Genomic DNA, 20,523 nt, shown 5'->3' with positions numbered 1-20,523 from the left:
ATTTATTGGTATTCCTTATATAACTACCTTCCAAATTTGATTATGTACGTTATTATAACTATTTGATTTTTCATATTCATTTTTTTCATATTCATTTATTGGTATTCCTTAATATTCTTTCAAAATACTGTGATGGTACTTAGTCATCCCTTATATCTGGTTTCTTATCTCTTCAACTTTTACATCTGTTATTTAATTTCATTTTTTTTCATTTAATACAAGTATACTGCTAGTTTCTTTGTTTTGATCTTAATTATTTAAATGATATAAATAGCTTAAAGTTGCAAAGGGGTAGGACTTGGTAGCATGCACACTACTTCTTGTTGTCCCTATTCTTTCTTTTTTTGTTTTGGAAAATCATTTTTTACCCTTTTGGTTGCATTTTAATGATATGCTTGTGTGATGCTACTAAAAAATTTTCAGGGGTCAGAAAGACTTTGAATTCAGAGTTATGGCATGCTTGTGCAGGGCCTCTTGTGTCATTACCCCAGGTTGGGAGCCTTGTGTTTTACTTCCCTCAGGGACATAGTGAGCAGGTGAATGAATCTCTTGTTCTCTTTTCAAAGTAATAACTTTTCTTACATTGCTTCTTTTAATCTCTAACTCATTAGTTTCTTTTCAATATTTAGCCAAGATTCTGAGGTGATGACTTTGTTTGTTTTGGTTTGCTGAAGCATATTGTTTCCTTTTATTTGAATATGAACATGTGGCAGCTTCTACTAGAAGAACAACAACATCACAAATTCCAAACTACCCCAATCTTCCATATCAGTTGTTGTGTCAAGTTCAAAATGTCACACTTCATGTGAGTGTTGGGTGTTGTTTGACTTGACTTGACCACTTGTTGCATTTGTCCTCAAGAGCTTATTGCATCTTCAAATCCATCATAACCCCAAACAAAATTTTACCTTTTTTCTTGTATGTTATGATAGGCAGACAAGGAGACAGGAAGTGAGTGCAGTAGGAGTAGTTCTTTCACACTTAAATTACAGGGATGCTGATTGTAATCAAGCATTTAATTTTTCTTGATGTCAAGAATCACAAACCAGAAGGTCAAGAAGTGAGTGCAGCAAGAGTAAACATTGATAATCACATGAATAAAGGCAGTGGTTGGATTAACTCAACATAACAATGCAAAGCCTGTTGCTGATTCTAGTTTTCCCAAGGCTAAACCAGAACATTCTTTGGACTCACGATTCAAACCGCCAGAAGCTTCCAGCTAGTAATAATTTAAGGAAAAATAGTATTTGGACACTCATGTTATAGCAAGGCAAGGTTGAGGAGGGCAGATTGCAATGCCAAGGTGCATCCCTAGTTACCAAATAGGTCATAACCTTTCCAGTTAGGCTCTCAAATTGACACCCTAGAATTGTCTTCTTATTAGAGGTGTTCATGTTAAACATATTTACCTACAGTTGAAGATGATAGGTACATATTAAAGACTTTTACCTATAGTTAGGAGATGTAAGTAGAAGTTAATGACTTTTACCTACACATTATACATAGTAGGTAAAACCTATAGTGACAGACAATTAGTCGTCACTATATGCCCCCTCAAAGTTGACGGAAGAAACATCCATAGGACAAAGTCTATCATACATTTACCTATGGATTTTTTTTATTTATAGTGATAGTTTTTGTCCGTAGGTATAGGTCATTTTTCTTGTAATATAATAGTGAAGAACTCAGCTTTTATATATTATGAATAGATAATTCAACCTCTATCACATAGGTACAACGATATTTACTGGTTAGTTATGCCCAAAGTTAAGGTTACATTAGTAACTTAAGTGTTTACATTGAATTGGATTTCATTTTACATTTAAACTTTCATTAAAAACTACAAAAAAATGGTGATCCTAAATGATTTGATAAGTGTTGTCACAACATGGGTTAGGACAGGACAATGATTAAAACAAGATAAAGAAAGTGTTTTCCAAGAAAGAAAATTGGGGAGCCGCCACCAACGTTTATTTAAGGAAAACGTCGAGAAAACCAAAAGATAAGGAATGGTCTATGATTTAAGAAAAATGATTCAGGAGTCGTTAAGAAGCAATTTGGGATTCGAGAAAACCAAAAGCAATTACTAACAACATCGATTTTTCAAAAACGATGTTAAGAAGCTCCAGTTATTTACGAAAATGCCACCACATACAATTTAACATTGGTTTATCTTGTAATCGATGTTAAATTGACGATATTAAATGTATATTTTTTAGTAATGTGGGCTATTATAGTAGGATGGGTTACATTCAGGCATTACCTTTTCAGTTACTAACATTTCTTACCTTTTGAGTGAAAGTAATGATGTTGATTGTTCAAGAGAAGATACGGCAATGGAATTGGGGGCATTATTTGCTTGGTAGTTGTTGTTGTTTCTGTGGTTTGACTTTGGTCACTAGCAATACAAGGTAAATTTATAATTGCTAATAAAGGTAATTATTTCTATATACATTTGTTATTAGTCTTAATTTATTCTTCTATTACTTTAAAAAAAAAAACACTCCCAATTACAAGTAATTATTATTTAATAAATTTTAACATGATAATTATTACACCCACATCCAACTAAAAAAAAGACAATTAAGGCACAAGACACAAAATGTCTATTTTTCAACTAGTAATAATAATAATAATGATGATATTACCTTCCCGTAGTGCATTTTCCATATGAGAGGTATTGAATTTCTATAGCTAGTTACTTATGAATATAATGTGATGCTTAAAATTTGTCCAGGATGGCTTATGCATTCTCTAGGGATGGGGTCGTGCCATTGTCATCATTGTGGCACAAAGTCAATAAGAAGTTATGTAAAAGTCATAAATATATATTTTATATTATTATGTCTTTACTAGTAAGCTTAACAGTTAATTTACTAACTAAATATTTCTAATTTAATAAGTTAAATAACAATATCATGTAAAAAAAATTAATTTTGTAACTTTTAATTAATTTTTCAATTTTGATAAATATTTTGATGAAAAGTTACTATTGAAAATAGATAAATTAAAATTAAACATATTTAAATATTGTCATAGCATCCTAGTTTTTGTTCACTTTATTTTTAGTTATGAGGAATTTATATTAGTTAGTTTTTTTCCTTCCATGTTCTCCTTTGTTTATCGTATAAGGCAATATGACACCACAAAGCACACAGATTAAATGATAAAGAACTATTAAGGTTTAACCCCAGTAATTTCAAATCTAAAAAATTTAGCTATGACTACTACAAAGTTTGGTTGAATTACATATTTTGTTACCCTTTAAATATTACTAATTTTACTTTAATTTTTTAAAAAAAGTCATTCATTTTTAACTTTTATATTTTAACATGCAAAGACATGTGCTTTAATTTTTTTAATGAAAAGATTGAAATTATATCCCTTTTAATATATTAAATTGTAAAGGACTAAATGCAAATAAAAATATTTTTATAGCTACTTAATACCAATAATACACTTGTACTACTACAAAATTATCTTTTCACGTCGTCTTATCTACATCGGTTATAAAAAAACTGATTACTAAATGATACAATGGCATTTTAGTAAATAAAACATTTTTTTAGCCAACTACAACGGTGTTATAAAACCGCCTTCCATGCCTTTGTTAGTTACGATACTACTACAGTTTTTTGAAAACCGCATTTGATTTGAAATTATAAATTTTATTATTATTTTATTTATTTCAGTTTTCCCTCTAAACTAATAAAATATATTATACAAAACGTGTTCATTAACCTCGCCTTCATTATTTGATGCGAATTTTGATGGAAGATTCTAGAAACGTACATTTCCCTTAACCTCGTCTTCATTATGGTTCAGATCGATAACAAAGGAAGAGGAAGAGTTTGAGTCGCCCCGATAAAGTGCTGGAAGGGGAATCAAGCAGATGCCACTGCGGCGAGGACGAGGTTGAGGTCTAGAGGTGAGGAATTGGCGGAGTCTATTTGAGTCTCGAGTCCCAACAACTTGGCATAGATTGCGGATTTTTGGCACAAGCTTTGTCACCTTCTTTGAAATCACCTTATTATAGGGAAAGCTTCTCTTTTTCCGAGGCGGCACCATGGTAAGTTCCATGGTCTTGAACGTAGAGGATTCGCTGGCGTTGGAGGAGCCCTGAGGGCGTGAAGGGGGTTTCTGACTTGCACGCTTGGGTGGTGTGGGTGCTGCAGCGTGGGCGTTGGTGTTTGCATTGTTGTGCACTTGTGGCTAAGGATGAGGGTGTGGTTGTTGTAGTGGGTGCTGCCATGATGCCGTTTCTCCGCAAAACAGAACGCTTCGCTTCGAGACAGAGCATCAACAGCACAGCGAAGAACCACTGTGGCTGTGGGTCTATTGTAGGGGGCCAGGGAAGGTTTTTGGACCTGATGTGGCTGTGGGTCTATGTAGGCAGCCTTACTCTGATTCTGAATGGTTCCAATGTCTGACCTTTAATTGCAGGAAATAAGTCCACTCTTTGGTAAGAAATCATTCTATTTTGTTCGTCCACACATTTTTTATTTGAGATTGAAATAGCAATTTTTAACGTAACAATTTCTAAATTTCTAAATTATTAGATTGAAATAGCAATTTCGGTATGTTTATATATTGGCTATATTTATAGATTCGTTTATTAAATTTTACTTGATAGTTAAAGTTCAATATTACTTGTCTCCTTGTTTAGTTGCATTGAACCACATATTCTTTTGTGCTGATCTTCCAAGTTAGCCCTTCTCAACCACACGCACCTACTTTAACAATTCAACTTACTTTTTTTTGTTTTATATTCGCATCATACATACGCGCTGCATATATTATGTACGTACTTTACATCTGAATCAATTTGAAATTTAATTAGAACCAGTTAGCTATATAGCCTTTCATGTTCCTATACCATGCATATAATAGAGAAAGTCACAATACTCAAATAGGGAAAATTAATATTATTCTATATTATCACTTTTCATTTTTTTAATATTTTCATCACGATATATATATCACCACTTATATTATTGTACATATCATTTTCTTTTTCATTTATCTATTTTCTTCTCCAAGAATAAAGATTGTCTACTGTCCAGGAATTATTTCCCTTATACCATCATTGGATTTAATTCTGGAAATAGAGCCATTTAAGAAGGGTTTGTTTGGTCCAATTTTTTAAACTTGAATATCTTTCAATAATTTGCTGTGTACGTTATTTTTATTTCTTAATTCTTCAATCTTTGTTTTGAAGAAAGGAGAAGCCTAGTTTCATATTTTATTTATCCTTTCTAATTTGTGAAGAAGTTAAGTTGAATTTTATTTCACTATTACCCTTTAGTTGATGACAAAGATCAGAATATATATATATATTAATTGAGAATTCATAATACTTTGTGGTGATATAAAAAATGAAGGAAAAAGAAAAAGAGATAGCAGTTTATAGCATGTGTAATTGGCGTGCGTGAGTTGGGAGGAAACTTTGTTTGCATAGTTTGGGAATTTTTTTTCTTTTTCTTTTCTTTGTTTCCATCTTATTAATTAAGGTGGGAGTTGTGCACTGTCTTGATGCTTGTTCTCTTCAATAAGTTCAAGTTCAAGTTCAATATTACAGATTCGTTTATTAAATTTTACTTGATAGTTCAAGTTCAAGTTCAACATATATTGGCTATATATGTTGTGCAGAAGAGTCAACAAAGATAGTTCAAGTTCAATATTCCTCATTCACTGTTTTGGTTGTTTACAGTGTAGTAATTCTATGCAGTTTTCTCCTTTTTCATCCTTTAAGAGTCCAGATTTATAATTAGTGTTTGTAAAGGTAATTATCACTTGTCTTTTTAATTTATTTCCTTTTATATTGTCTTTTTAATTTTATTAAAAGTGCTGTCAAATTTTATTTACTAAAAGTATATATTACTTTAAGAAAGATAACGAGAGATAGAGGAATTATTATTATTGTATGTTATTATTTTGGGGATAATGGTTTGGTGGAATTTAACTATGTGTAGGTGGATGACAAGTACCAGTATTCATGTCACAACAAAGATAGCCAAGTTCATGGATGGGAAGACGCTAAACTATAGGTTTAATATTAATTTACTTTATCTATCTAATATATAAGTATATATTATATAGCTTGATTTTATAACTTAGCTAATAGTGACACTAGCATACATATAAATGCCTAGCATACGTATATATTATTTATCTAATATATCACTTTTTATTTTCCCATAAGTCCATATTTGATTATTAGTAGTATTAATTTATTGATTCTTAATTGGTTTTTGGCACTGAACATGTGTAGCTCAATAGAATTCCACCAAGTGGACCTTTGACTTTAATATCTACTGGACAAGACAATTGCAAGGTAATATAATTCCAAGTACAAGGAACTTGATCTGTTAGATCGTTTCCTACTGTTGAAAGCTCTTTGATAAATTAATATATATGACTACTTTTGCATCTCATGACTCAAAAAAATTGTCCTTAATTAGGGCTTTATAATTGGTATATAGGACCATTGAGATATGCCGGACTTTACCAGCAGGAGAAGCTTGCCTTCTGGACCAACATCTACAATTCATGTATGATGAATGTAAGTCAATTATGTCCATTAGATTAACATGTAGTGTCATCTGAAATGTCCTTGTTGATAGAACCATTCTTTGAACTAAACACTCTTCCAAAGTAGTAATAGCTTATTTAATTTTCGCTTTGCTTCATAGAAAATGGTATACCAGAGAGTCCAAAAAATGGTATCTTCCTCTCTTCTCTTTTCTTTTTCTTATAGTATCATACAATATAATTAAGTTGACTTTTTTGTCACTCGTGTGTAGCCTTGCTTCATCATCTTCCTACAAAATTCTCTTGACTCTAAGAATAAATTATTGCTTTATTTTATATTCAATGTATAAATTATATATACTATAGTATTTTATTAGGAAACCAGACTATAACTAATTAGTTGCTATTCCAAATTTCTTCCTACATGGTATTCATGTATTCTAGAAAGACATGTCAAGAATGGAGTTGCAAACTTATCATGCATGTTGCTCATATTTTTAATGTCTAAAGTTTGGGTTTTGGGCCTGCAACTATTTTGTGCAACAATGGCTTCTAAAGCTTAAGCAATATGTGACCATGCCTTTGGGATTACGAATTGAGAATTCCTTTTTTATACCTAAGATTTTTTTGTTTTGGTTTTCTTCATCTGTTTATGTGTGTATATATTATATAGAAACTTTAAGATGATTCAAATTTCTTGGTTTAGCATCTACTACGGTGCCCATAGACATGATGTAGAAAAATCATCATTCTACATCGGTTATTAGAACAACCGATGTAGAATGGTTTATGATACTATTACAATTTTGGCAGCACGTGATGTAGAAAGTATGACATTCTGCATCGGTTATAGGCACAACTGATGTAGAATGGTTTAGAAAGATTAACATTCTACAACGGTTCGGCGTTAATAACCGATGTAGAATGTTCACTATTCTACGACGGCTTTTACAAGACACCCATCTTCGAATGTGTGGTATTCTACATCGGTCAGATAATCATCGTTGTAGGACGTGTAACTTTCAACATCGCCTGCTACGATGACAAGTCATAACTGATGTAGAATGGTGAAAAGAACCGATGTAAAAAGGTTGTTTTCTAGTAGTGCTGCTTCAAGATTTACACCATATAAATTTATTATATATTTAGAAAATATTTATATGACTAATTGTATTTAATATATGAGAAGGGTTAAAAGTTGGAGACCTAAAAAGTGTGTGTACTAAAACCTAATAACAATGGTCATCTGAAAGAAATCAAATCTTCTTCTTTTGTTATAGGTTGAAGACCTAAAAATTGTGTATCAAAAGATCCTATCTAATATCTTCAAAGGTTCAATATTTTCTAATTTTCCTTATAAAACAATTTTTTCACTACATCAGCTTCCGAAGTCATGCCTAACAGAGAAGCTGCCCATCCTGCATTATAGTCATGTTTGTCTCTTAAAAATATGCTCTACTTTTAAGTCAATTTCCATTATTTAGATCATTGTTAGCTGAAAAAAAAAAATAAAGGTTTTAAGGGAATTGTCTTCCTTTGCCAATATTTTAATTTTTAACTTTCAAGATGGAGCATAATATGCTTGATTTCTTAAGGTTTACTGGTCATCCATTTTAGATATTTAATTTCTTTTGTGTTATGGATTTGGAGTTTCCCTTAATAGCTTCTGCCTAAGTGGAAAAGTACTTGCTTATAATTGAGTTCAACTTTATCATCTATTTATGTGGGTTGATCGTGCGTCTAAATATGTAGTGATGTTAGTGACATTCCTAAAGAAACATATTCACTTATAAAGGATTGTGAAATTCTAATCCTGGTGCTCTACCCTCCCATCCTTTTATCTTGATACATATGAGCCTTATCTTTAGATGGCATAACTAGGATTACTTGTATGATTTCTCCCTATTCATATTGCGCGTGATTTTACAGGATGTTTTGAGGCCTAATCGCTCTACTTCTACATATTTTAGACTTTAAAGGGTAATAGTTAGTTTCAAATTTGTTAAAACTTCCCGTGGACAAAGAAAATTTATTCTGATCTTCCATTTCAGGTCATGTTGGAAGTGCAAAAAATTCAACCTAGAAGAACACCTTTTACTAGTAAGTTTAGCTTAAGCCTTCTAGTTACATAATGCTTGCTCTACTTTCTTACCTTAATCTACTTCAGTTCATTGATCATGCATTTAGGAAGCTTGATATAACATCTTTAGAAGTTCAAAATTAGTTAATAAAAAATGCTTTAGAAAATTAATTTTTCAATATCTCCTTATTGGTAATTTGAAGGTATGATGCATCTGCAGGATCATGAAGAAGTGAATGACTTTCATGCGAGGCTATTTGAAGGTACAATGCTATGTTTTCTTTTATAACTAGATTTTTATATATTTAATCTATAGTTTCCTTGTAGTCATATATATGAGAAATTCATTGTGGACTTTGAATTTTGAAACACTATTATTGCATCTTAATACTATTTGCCTGAGCCTATTTATTTATTCTTAAACAATTTTCCATGTTTTAGTGATAAGGCACATCTGTTTGTAAGAACTATGAACACCTTTTTTGGCTAAGCTTCCTCACCTCAGACAAGTGTAAGAACTATGAACACCTTAAAAGTACTTATGTAGTTGTTTAATATTAAAACTAAAAGATTTGTTATTGGTCTCAACTAATTTTGTTCCCATTTGGGTGGAACTTATCACCTTGCCAATTGAAATGAAATTTGCTTTCATTGTAGTGATTTTGCTTTGAACTACCTAAGTGGTACAATCCCAAAGGAGTGGGGTTCAACAAAACTAACTAATATGTAAGTTCTTATCAAATTAATTTAAGTTTTAATCTAGTTACATGCCTTTTGTATTAAATATAGTTACTATATTGTGCAACTCTCTATTTGTTAATTGTGTATCAAGGGAAATTCCCAAGGAGTTTGTAAGTATTACCACTCTAACATACATGTAAGTTTCTCATTTATTTATTTATTTATTTTCTGAAGATTTATGACTTAAAGTTGATTGAAGTTCAATAGTGAAACTTGTGGCTCATAGTTATTGTGCCAATATATGATTTTGGAAGTTTAAAGCAATATTTCGGTCATGTATTGTGATTATTTACGAGATACCTAGTTACAATTAATGAAATAGTGTATTTATCTTATTGTCTCGTTGAACAAGAAATCAAATTGATTTTATTATTATTTATGTTCTTTTAGTGAATCATCTTAAAAAATATATTTTCTAAGACGGTTATCTAAAAAATTTCCTTAGAAAGTATTCTAAGATGATTTTCTAAAAAATCATCTTAGAATACTTTTTAAGATGGTTTTTTTTAAAGAGAATCGTCTTAGAATCTTCAATTTATTTTTTAATTTTTAAAACAAAAAAAAGACATTTTTAAACGGTTTCTACGCAAACCGATGTAGAAATTGAGTTTCAAAGACGATTTAAAAATCATCATGGAAAGTGTTGACTTTCTATGATGGTGGTTTTGAAGACAGTTAAAAATCGTCATGAAAAGTGTCATATAACCAATCTAAAAAGCCTTTTTTGTAGTAGTGTCCCTAGAATCTAAATAAAAAACAACAAATTATATATTTCTACTATCACTAATTAAATTATTCCTAAATTAATACTATAAATATGATATATATATATATATATATATATATATATATGTATATATATATATAGATGATATCTTTATTAAAAGAAAAAATATATATTAATATTCCAAATTTCTTTAATAAATTGTAACTAATCTTGGAAAAATGCATTTTTTAAGTGATTTCTTCATCTTGAACTATATATGGATCTCTTGGGATGTTTTTTGATACTAGAGTCATGACATCCTCTTTTAGATCTTGATCCCTTTTTAATTTACTACTAGTTAAGACTCTCTTATATTTAAGTATTTAAAAATAGAAACATAATATCATAAAAAAATATACATTTTACTTCACTAAAGAAATAACATAATTTTAATAAATACATAAAAAAATATACAATTTTTTATCTAATATATTTTTATGTTATTGTCTATTCTTCAATTTATATCTCTAAAAAAATTACATACACATAAATATTCGCATATAAAGTAGGCACAACAAAAGGGGAGATCACTAGGCTAGTTTGACTCTAGTGATACCCATCCACACCAAAGGTAAGAATGCTTTAAAAGATACAATATTATATTTTTTAAATCAATTTACACTCCGGTCGAATTTTATCGAGTTTGGGTAAACTTGTATGAATATATATATTTTTAAAATATTAATTATATTTATGATTTAATTTATTTTTATATTTGGACCCACAAAAAATATTCTCTTCCTCCATCATTATCATTTATCATTGACAAAATATCATTTCATATTAAAGCTTATGAATATTTTATTTTTTTTTATGAAAATACTAATTTTAGTTTTACTTCCTTTATAATTTTAATTTTTCTTTGTGTTTCTTCAATATATTAATATATCAGAGTTGAAAATTTAATCAATATGAATCTATGATTATAAAACTTTAGGAAAATTAATTAAAGGGGTGACATTTTGTAATAACATATCATATTTTTTTATTTGTAGGAATCAAAGACAATGTCAAGGGGTTTACAACAACTTACACACCCTTAGTCAACCAACTGAGCTAGACCCCCTTGGCACATGTCACATTTTAATTTGAATAAAAAATGAGACATAAAACAAATAGAACTTCAATTTATTTATAAAAAAATATATTACAAAACTTTAATTTTTTTTAATAATTTTGGGCCTTTTTTAGTTGTGGGCCCAATACTATCGCACCTCTGGACGACCTTCGAAACCGGCCCTATAGCCCATGATGGCACTACACTTCTACATCATTCTATCCTTTGTTGAAAAGATTCATCCTCGAATCTACAATCGTGCACGGGAAGGTAAAAATACCAATATGATGCAAACCATCTTCTGGGGAATGAGGGCTAAGAGAGATACAACAAAGCATTAATAACAAACTCTCTACAACCTAAATGTGTTCTTCATTAACATCCATAGCAATGTCAACATCCAAAACAAGCATATTGATCTTGAATCCCACTTCCCAACAATGATCATCAGGGTTTTCATTAACATCATCAAACGCATCATCAATGTCACAAATAAGTTCACTGCCGATATCAAAACTAGGCATATCGACCTCAAATATGACTTCCCAACAATGATATAATTGAGTGGGAACATCAAAGGGGTAGTCGTCAATGTTAGAATCATCATCATCCCAGATTGGATGATCGTCATAATCGTCCTAGACTGAAGGATCACTGTCCAAGACTAGACAAACATGGTGTTGTGGTTGTGGTTGAAAAATGACAAATTGTTGTGTCAAGTGGGGTGGGCCACCTTCAATTGCGACTATGTGATCTCGATCCACTAAATCACGTTCTCCAGGTTAGCATGAGTAGCACATCTCCTTAGTGACATTGTGTCCGATCGTACTGACTTCTAGTACCAACTAATGCAGCATATGTGATGGGAAAAGAAACAAAAGTTTCAACAGCTCGTTAATTCAATGGAATACCAAGAGGTTGAGATAAAGGGTTCAACTACTCGTTGATTTGTAAGAATATTGAGGGTTAAGATAAGGGTTCAACTACCCGTTGATTCATGATGGTTTTCAAGAAACACTATGTTTTCAACTAATGGGATGCGATATAATTGTTATTGATGAATGATATTGTTTTTTTATTTGACTTATGTTGTCTAAAGATCTGGGGAGTGTAAATCTCAGGCATGAAATTTTTATGTATATATGTGGAATGCGATTACTGATGGCGTTGATAACATAGACATGAGATGATGTCGATGTTTATGATAATTATTATATGAGATGATGTTGATGTTTACAATAATGTTGATATGGGATTATGTTGATGTTGATGATGATATTGAGATGAGATGATATTGATGTTTATGATAATGATGATATGAGATGATGTTGATCTTTATGATAATGTTGATATGAGATGATGATAGAGATGAGATGATGTTGATGATGAAAATGACATTGAGATGAGATGATGTTGATGATGGTGTCACTACTACAAGAAAAACTTTCTACGTCGCTTAAAATATGCATTCTACGTCGAATATTAACTGTCGTTGTAGAAGACGTCATAGAAAGTTTGCACTTTCTACGACAGTGAAATCTCTTTCTAAGACAGTTCTTAGTTGAAAACCATCTTAGAAGGATACACTTTCTAAGATGGTTTTTTTAGAGAACCGTCTTAGAATGATTTTTTAAAAAAATAAAAATAAAAATTTATAGAGGATTCTAAGACAGTTTTTTGATAAAACTGTCTTAGGACGGTTTTTCGGAGACTCATCTTAGAATGTGTTTCTTTTTAAAAAAAAATAGAAATTACAATTCAAAATGATCATATATCATTTAAAAAGGAAAGAAAGAAGAAGGCAGAATTGTGATGAATATGAATTTGAAAAATTAGGCTAGAACCCAATGCATATTTGATCCAAGAGAACACAAGAGTTTATCCTACCCACTAAACTTACCTGCTAATTAACTTGGGGAGGAAAACATATAAGAATTTTTAAGTGATGCAAGAATCAAGACAACATTTCAAAGTAATAAAGGTTTGAAGTGGCTTATCATTGAAAAGGGAGGTGGAAGCATCATAGATTCATGGTACCAAAAATCTTGATTTTATTTGTATTCATGTTTTCTACTTTTTTTCCTTGGGGCTGGGAATGGAAGGATTTACAATTGATCTGTGACTGGGAGATGGATGCTAAGTAGTGGCTATCACTTACGTAGTGTAAGATACAAGAATAAGATCTTACCATTCTCTCTCCTTAAATTCCTAGATTCAACATTTACTTATAGTTGCTAGAGATGTTATGGATGTAATTGATGATCCCCATACATTTGCTTAGTATCCAATAACACCATGAAACAAATATTATACATCTAGATTATGCATTTTGGATACAACTATTTTGCAATCAGTCTTACCACTTCCACAATTTTTTTTGTATGCATAAAGTACATTAACAAACATTACAATAGTGGCATACATGAGATGATTGTAATTTGTATATCCAAATAGATTTTGAAACTAAGTAATTTTAGTTCAAAATCAAATGCATTAAAAAGAACAACATATGTACCTAGTCGTATATATTCTTGTAGCTAGTGCAGTAGCTCCTCCAACAGTCATAAGCAATTTGTCCCTATCAGTTAATAAGGCCCTTAGGCCCCCTGTATATTGTATGAAGTCAGATGATATCATTTACAAAACAAAGATTAACTCATCATCTACCAATGAAAATAGTTTATAAAAACAAGGATACCATGATGAAAGATGTAGTGAGATGGAACAATACAAGCTAGCTACATTTTGGCTATGTGTCACACACATTGGCAACCAAAGAAACAAAAACTTAAAAATCACAACATTTTCTTAGACAAATATGTCAAAATATCTTTGGTAATATAAAACTTGACCTTTATAGTTTCCCCAAAAAGTTCAGAAGTGTACATCTAGAGCAGTACTTACATTTATAAGAAGCTATGAGCTATATAATATCATGCAACCAAGGATGTTGCCTTATGAGATAAGAACTAGACATACACTTTCACACAAGCAAGCTTAAAAACACAGGCTGTAATAATTGTAAATTTATCCAAGTAAAAGGATTAATAATTCTGGGAACCATTACGGGCAAGAATTTTCCCGTTATTATTTGTATGGGATATAATGCAATATTACTACAAGTTGATATCCATTCTCTGTCATGGAAAATACACAAAATATAACCACAGATGTAGACACATAAATGTAATGATATGACTTGTGTTGTGCATTTTGGTTTCACATAATACATACAACATGCTAGTTTATTCTTGTGTAAGCATTTTACTTTGGCAAAAAGTATCAATAGCAACAAGCTAATAAGCCTTTCAGCTAAAATGGTTATTGTTTCACAAAGCTTTATCCTGAACTTACCATCCAAATTTTGGTATATCCATATCAATATTAATCACATTTACAAAAAGGAAAACAAATATTGACATAATGAAAGTGAAAGTGCATAGAAACTTATCCATAAATATGAGTAGGTATCACAAGACAATCAAAATCCACAATATGATCCTCATATAAAGCAAAAAGTATATTCTAAAGACAAAAAATGCACTTATCAGTTGCATACCTTCAATATGACTAAAAGTTGTGTTAATTGCACCAAGCCATTTATCCCCTTCACCTTGCATTCATTCTATAAGCATTCTCCTGTTATGATCCTCAGTCAATTTTGCTTCATGGGCTCGGCCTCTTAGTTTGATGCTACTAAGATTGAATTTGTTCCCCAGTCGCCTGTCTTGCCTGCTCCTTTTCTGAAAAAAGTTTGCTCTTGCATCTTGACCAATTCAACATTATGTTGCCTTTAGGCATCATGATCTGTTTGAGAATGGCAACTTATGGATAACTATTCTAAGTAAAATATTTTAATATTGCAAAACTTCAAAGATGGTTTAATTTGAATAGGGATCAAACCATCCAAATACTTACAAATAGTTAGACCATCTTATGAAAATTTCCTCATAAATCCAATTGCTACAAAGTTTTGAACAACAAGATAGGTAGGGGGATAAATATCAGAAGTCATTGAGAACATCATAAGTTAAGATCATACATTTCTTTAAGAAAAAAATTGGAAGAACTAAAAGAAGATAGGTTTGTTAGCAAAAGTATATCCAGTGCCTAGGACCAAAGAGCAAAAAAGAATTTATTGACCATAAGTTTAAGCTCAAACTCAGCTTGATTTTGCATATATATTTTCTAACTACATCCATAATTCTCAAAGCCATCATGACTTTTTCTCTAGGAGAACAATCATTTCTAGATGCTAGTTTAAATTCCAAAGCTATCTAAATTCACAAATTAAATGATAAAAGAGTAATTTTTTTATGTAGTCAGGACCTACTGAGATTAGAAATGGGACTCAAGCCTCCTGAGATTAGAAATGATTGTATATCTGATATTGTTAATGATGTTGAAAATATGAAACCTACAGTGCCCTCTGCCCTATCCTTTCCAGCAGACTCAAAGATGGCTTTAATAGTTTCAAGAAGGCTTGAAGTGGTATCACAATCCATAGCAATGACAAATAAATGTTTTCTTCTCCTTAATAGAGGAAATTTACCATCATTTGGATTCTAATCGGATTTTTCTGTAGCCTCACCCCTATGTGTGTCCTTAGAGATGCTCTTTGACCATGACATACCACTTGCAATAAAAAATTACTTAAAAACTAAAATCTAGCATCAGGAGCAGGACTCCACAATAATTGTTGTTATCAAATATCAAGAGGTAGTTAGGTACTATGCAACTAAAAGGTATGCCTATAGTCTTCTAAAACAATGCATTCACAAGAAGGCAAGATACTCAAATATCCAAGTTTGTTGCCATACACAAAAAACAAAAGTATTTTTTTCCTGGACAGACTAATATGCCATACTAGTAGAAAGATGGAAAACAATACTTCGTCCCCCCATCCCAAACTTAAATAAGAAATCCAATGACAAGAAAAATAGAAAAAATGTTCATATATGACCCTATCTAATACAAATTAAGCAAGTAGAAAGACATTTTGCTTTAAGAGTCAGGTTATACAAAATGGCTCAAATCAGTCACCAAGATAGAAAAATAAACTTACTATATCTCAATAGAAAGGTATATAAACTTGAAATTTTAACTCTAGCCACTTGAAATCTATAATTGAAAATCATGGTCCACAAGAAAGGTCATTAAGATGTAGCTTGAAAGTTTAATTTTGATCCAGTACTTACCGCCATGCGAGGCATGAATCTCCCATAGCAGCTCATATTACGCCTGATCCTTGCTTGTAGTTTATGCTCTGATACAGGATCAAAACCATCATACAAGCGCCATTGTCCTTCTATTTCCTGTATAGTGCTTGTGAAGACTATTTCAGAACCATTAAGGGCCAATTCCTCAGCTTCAATCCTATGCATAATCTTGTAAGTTGTGTTTATTTCATCCTTTAATAGTTGACCTTGCTTTAAAAGTTGTTCCAACTTATCTTGGCCAAGTGAGTGGCTAGTAAAAAGCATTGGAACGTTTGATGCGCCAGACAGAAGAGCAGCAAAGTCACCTACATCTGCATAATGTCCTTGGATGGCAATAGGCCAGACAGCATGCCCACCGCCAATCTATTCCCCAAGAGACTTGGACATCTATATAATGTGGTTAAGCGCTCCATCAACAAATTCAGGAATGTAAGGCTAGAGAAGTTCTTTCGGAATATATTTATCTCTTGGACCAAAGGGAATACGAATGATATAAGAACCACTGCTCTCTCCAGTGTCATCTCCATAATCATCTGTGTCTCTTGGAGAAAACATTTATGTCGGCTCCCCATAACTCCAATCTACATCTGGCGTCGACACTTGTCTATTTAGCAAATCAACCCGATAAACTCCTGGCATTGATCCCAATGCCCTTGCAAGTTCCACAACGTACTTAACCTGTTCAGCAGAAATACACATACATACAGGTAGAAAGATTAGTTTCCAACATATTGGCATAAGTAAAAAGCCAAGGGGTATGTTTGCTTCTATTTTTTTTTCCTATTTTTCATTTTCTATTATTTACTTTTAATTACAAAATTGTTACATTGTTTTCAATTTATTTCTGTACAATTCTTTGAAAACAATGTGTCCATTTTGTAATTAGAGGTGAAAACAGAGAATGAATTCTGAAAGTAAACAGGACCTAAGAGAATCAATCTTAACAACAAACAAGATAAGATGAAAAGTATTACTTGACCACCCGTGTCAGAATCACGTCCCAGCTCCATATGCTCGCCTCGTATTAGGCTATGAATTCTATAGATACATACACACTCTTTGTTAAAATCAAGAATAGCACAATAAAATCAATAAACAAGAAGACTAACTACAAATATACCATATTAAATTATTAATCTAATCATCATATAAGGGATTGGTTGAACTAAGAATGAGATGAAGGATAGACGTACCTGATGAGCACAATGTAGAGCTTCTTCCCTTTCTGACTGTTGGCCCAAGTCTCCATGGCATCAGCAGAACTGATTCTGGGCAACTTGGCTCGGTTGCAGTCGCCGACGCCACCGTGAGTCGACAAGTCACTCACCAGATTGCTTTTCTCTCCTTTCGACAAGTCGTTCGACATATCTGCAGTGGCTTCCCTATGCCCCTACTCGCGCTCCAAATGATGCTTGTTGACTCTCAGCGCAGTCTCACTCTCTAGCTACTCCATCATGACTAATCAGCAATGAAAAAGAAGAAGCATAATCCATAATTCAGAGAATTAAGAGAAACAAAACCTGCTTCTTTTGGTGAGCGAGGTTCCGAATCCGCTAGTACATGTTCTCCAGCCTGGTGTTCCTCTCCGGAGGACTCCTGGTGGAGGAAGCCTGGAGGAAGGAAATCAATGGAATGAATGGAATAAAAGAAGAAAGAGAGAGTAGTATGGTACGGTACCCAAACCCAAGAGCGATAGAGATTGATCTCATCAATGCCAATAACCTCTTGGACAAAGTAGTGAGTAGGGTTGAGGACAAAGTCACCCTGCCCTTAAATTCTAGCAAAGAAATTAGGCAGGAGATTTTGCAAATAGAGATTTACTAATTTGGAGTATAGGGTTCCTTAGAGATTCAATGAAGGGCTCCCATCAATCAATCATCGTTGCACCTTCAATTTGTAACCCAATTAAGAGAATTGGAAGGAGAAAAGATTAAAATGTGGCATGCTGAGGGTTAGGGCTACGCTTTGGGGTTTGCGGAGGGGCTTCGAACCCCGCGAGGGATGGTGGCTCCACGGAGTGGATGCTGGAGAGGTAAATGATGGCAAGGACTACCAGGTGGGGACGTGGGGGTCAGAGGAGAAGAAGGTGTTGTCGAGCCACTAGCAGAGGTGGACATAGCCTTAATCGAATGAGAGTGAGAGACAGAGAGAGAGTGAGAAGCAATATATAAAAGGCACTTATTTCTAATATAGTTTTTAGAAAACTGACTTAGAATAAAAATCATTCTAAGGCGGTTTTCATGAAACCGACGTCGTTGAGAAACCTCATATTTATGAATTTGCCATCGCCTAATATACTATAATGGTTCTTGGAGAACCATCGTCGTATCGCCGATGTAGAAAACACTTTTTATAGTAGTGTGTGGTGATGATGTATATTGTGTATGTACATAGAGGTGCAGTGACTATGATGGATATACTTAGTGGGGGAAATAGAATGGTTAAAGATTTTTAAGCATCTCTGGTGGGCGACGGCTTAGAATCTTTAATTATCCACAGTTAGTGCATTGATGGTGTCCATGTTCATACTTCATATCATGGAAATAGTATAAAATTTGTGAGTAAGTACTTATAGTTTTTCATAAAGGAAAATACTTGTACTTAGGGGCATGTCACTTGGTTTGGAACTCCCTTATAACTCAGGCTGATCACCATCGGGGGGGGGGGAGTTGCCTGTGCACAATAATGTGACATCGACACTTGCTACCTAGTTTTTCTAAGTGAGAGTTTTGCGTGGACACGCTTAGGCTATTTCTTGACGAATGGTACCATATTGCATTTGAGAGTTGAGTCAAGTGCATGCATCATTCTGAGCATGATTGACTTGAATTATGTAAAAGTTGATGACTAGCTTGGTAAGTGTATGTTGAACTGATGGATTATTGAGAATGATTATGGTCATTGTTATTGATTTCTTGCTAATTATTGTGATTTGATGCTTGTTGATTTCTTTTTATATAATAAACTCACCCTTGCAATTTTGTACCGTGTGGTTGGTACCTGTTATGATCGTGAACCTTCATTCGTGGGAGCAGATGAATAATAGTAGGTGATGTGGAGGGAGATTCTTTTGTTGGAGCCGTCAAGCCGGCATGATGGAATTGGGATTATTTTGGGAGAGAGTTGTATTTTGTTATCAACTCCTCCGTAGTTGGTTCCATGATTCTTTTTTATTTGGGTATGTATAATGGTTTAAGATATATATGTATTTATTTAAGTATTTGTGCATTGTTTGGTGAATGTATATTGCGAAAAAAAATTCACCTCATTTTTGTAATCAAGTTAACGAAGTTTTTCACTTAAAAAATCGAAATGTCTCATTTTAGAGTTAGTGATATTGTAGCGACGAGGCGAGTCGTTACAAGCCTAACTATGACAGCCCTTGGGATCTTGGAGGACCTGGGTGGCACAATGAATGCTCACTTGAAGGACTCGTATCACCTTGAGGACAAGGTGTTTTTGATGGACCAGGGAATGATAGTTAAGGGACCATGGGGCCCAAAAGGAAAAAGCAATCTGCCCAAATACTTGGAGGATTATGAATAAGCTTTGTCAGCACACCAAATTTGTTAGAAAAATTTTGTTAATATGATAGTGTTTTGTAGAAAAATTTTGTTGTTAGAAAAATTCTGTTAATATGAATAAGCCTTGTGGTTTTCAAATAGCGCTGTTGGCATTGTATTTCTGTTTTCTTATTTTGTCCTGTAGCTATTCCAGCAGTTATATATGGTTGTAGCATGACCTATGAATGGGAAGCAAGAAAAATATCCTTTCCTTTAACCTCTTCTTCTTTCTTCTAGAGGTACCTTTGTCGTCAAAATCCAAGGTTGTTATTGTGTTCCTAACATGATGCCGGTGTTTGGTGTGGTTAGGGAGGAGGGGTTGGAGGCTTTGATTACTTATATGGTGATGTGAGAGTTATTCGCTGAAGCAGATTGAAAACAAAGGTGTCACGACTAAAGTAATTGGGACTCTATTTGGTGGTGATTTGGGTTCTGGATTGTTTTGTTTAAGGTATCTTGCTTTAATTATATGTGGATCATGGTATGTGATGTTGACTTATTGAAAGGCTCCAGACCAATGAGTCATGGAAAAGGTTTGAGACATGTGGGTAGTCTAAATGTATGCT

The 20,523-nt window shown here is 32.7% G+C and overlaps 1 long non-coding RNA gene and 1 pseudogene across 4 annotated transcripts; one reads left to right on the top strand and one right to left on the bottom strand.

The window, feature by feature from the left end:
- The first annotated feature begins 3,623 nt into the window (after window positions 1-3,623).
- LOC100808708 (uncharacterized) lies at window positions 3,624-9,597 on the top strand. Of its 4 annotated transcripts, XR_005887128.1 has the most exons (9): window positions 3,624-4,462; window positions 5,711-5,782; window positions 5,973-6,047; window positions 6,272-6,334; window positions 6,483-6,562; window positions 8,583-8,631; window positions 8,815-8,874; window positions 9,053-9,122; window positions 9,269-9,597. It is a non-coding gene; the product is annotated as an uncharacterized lncRNA (long non-coding RNA). The 4 variants fall into 4 exon arrangements; XR_413186.4 differs by lacking the exon at window positions 5,711-5,782 and having other exon boundaries at window positions 8,832-8,874; XR_413187.4 differs by lacking the exon at window positions 5,711-5,782.
- A 6,209-nt stretch (window positions 9,598-15,806) lies between these two features.
- LOC100808185 (probable sucrose-phosphate synthase) lies at window positions 15,807-18,511 on the bottom strand (annotated as a pseudogene).
- Window positions 18,512-20,523: the final 2,012 nt, after the last annotated feature.

This window comes from Glycine max, chromosome 2 (assembly GCF_000004515.6).
Source record: "Glycine max cultivar Williams 82 chromosome 2, Glycine_max_v4.0, whole genome shotgun sequence".
NCBI classification, from domain to species: domain Eukaryota; kingdom Viridiplantae; phylum Streptophyta; class Magnoliopsida; order Fabales; family Fabaceae; genus Glycine; species Glycine max.
This window is presented reverse-complemented; position numbering and strand designations above follow the sequence as displayed.